Source organism: Scylla paramamosain, chromosome 11 (genome assembly GCF_035594125.1).
Source record: "Scylla paramamosain isolate STU-SP2022 chromosome 11, ASM3559412v1, whole genome shotgun sequence".
NCBI classification, from domain to species: Eukaryota; Metazoa; Arthropoda; class Malacostraca; order Decapoda; family Portunidae; genus Scylla; species Scylla paramamosain.
The window spans coordinates 6,388,723-6,390,000 of NC_087161.1; the positions used below are offsets into that span (position 1 = coordinate 6,388,723).

The window sequence follows — 1,278 nt, forward strand, 5'->3', positions numbered from 1 at the left end:
TTTATCATATGGCTCTAACACATTCTTGTATGGCTACATGTAGTGTTTTTTTCTTTCAATACTGGACTAAGTTAGACTAAGCTAGGTTATGTATTGTCTTTCAAGTAGGTGACACACGACATTACTGATGTTTAGATAAGAAAACAACAACAACAACAACAACAACAACAACAACAACAAGATCAACACCAACGACAACAACGACAACAACAACAGTGCACTTTGTCACTAATAAGGCCACCAAGACGTAAATAAACACTTGGGAGGTAGAAGTTATGAAGAAAATTAAATGCACCGTGGCAACGTTTGAATGTATTACTCCGCCATCTGAAGCGTGACGTCACGATCGGCGCCAAACAGTCAAACAGGCAAGAGTTGTTGGTTGGGCCGCGATGAGGGACTGGCGTGGGTGGACTGATGGCGTGTTGTTTGTGTTAAAAGACATTACCTGCATGTTGTGCCTCGTGCTGTGATGCGTGGTGCGTGGGTGTGGTGTCGCTGGTGACGAGAAGAAAACACCCAGGCAGAAGGCGGTGGTGCTCGTGTGTTGGTGACGAAGGGTGTGTGGCTGAGTGGTGGTGGCTATGGGTGAGTGCCTGAGTGGTGCTGCAACGTGGCCGGGACAGGGAGATGGAGGCACGAGGCGATCAGTGGAGCAGTCTGGCAGTCACACACCAGCACGGGGAGCAAGGAAGTACTGACAGGACCACATGTGCCGGGATGCAGGGAACAACTTGGCCAAGTTAGTGTTAGATAACGAGAGCTGCGGGGAATAATTAGACGAGGATAGTGTTTTAGCAAGTGACTAAAGGCCTTCTGGGAGCATGATAGTAAACACGCCTCACCACAGATCAAAGGCGCTTCAGTTATTAAGCAACACAGGAAAGCAGGAAGTGTTGAGAAAGACTATGTACGTCAGGTTGCCGCCAAGAACTTGAAGAGGTTACTGCTGTTATGAGGCGACTGAAGACTTCTCGGGAATGTGACAGTAAACACAACTCATCACATATCAAAATTGTCTCGTTCATTGTTGATATTCTCCTACACATTACAAACATAATGTCCCTCTATGATGAAATGCTGTTTCAATAATTCGATTTATTGTTCTGAAGTAACTGGATAATGTAACTAGCATGTCCCTCCCCGTCCCTTCCCTCCTTCCCTTCGCCCTTCCCTCTTCCTCTTTCTCCCTTCCTTCCTTCCTTCCTTCCTTCCTTCTCTCTCTCCCTCCTTCCCTCCTTTCCATCTCTGGCCCGACTCCCCATCCGTCCACCTTCA

At 47.3% G+C, this 1,278-nt stretch overlaps 1 protein-coding gene across 2 annotated transcripts in view; it reads left to right on the top strand.

Moving 5' to 3' along the window:
- The first annotated feature begins 216 nt into the window (after nt 1-216).
- The window catches only part of LOC135104890 (uncharacterized), a 97,733-nt gene continuing 96,671 nt past the window's right edge, over nt 217-1,278 (top strand). The window contains exon 1 of one of the 2 annotated variants that reach the window (XM_064012616.1): nt 217-742. The gene's annotated coding sequence lies outside the window, so the exon portion shown is untranslated. The remainder of the gene's footprint in view (nt 743-1,278) is intronic. The other variant, XM_064012614.1, reaches the window with a different exon arrangement.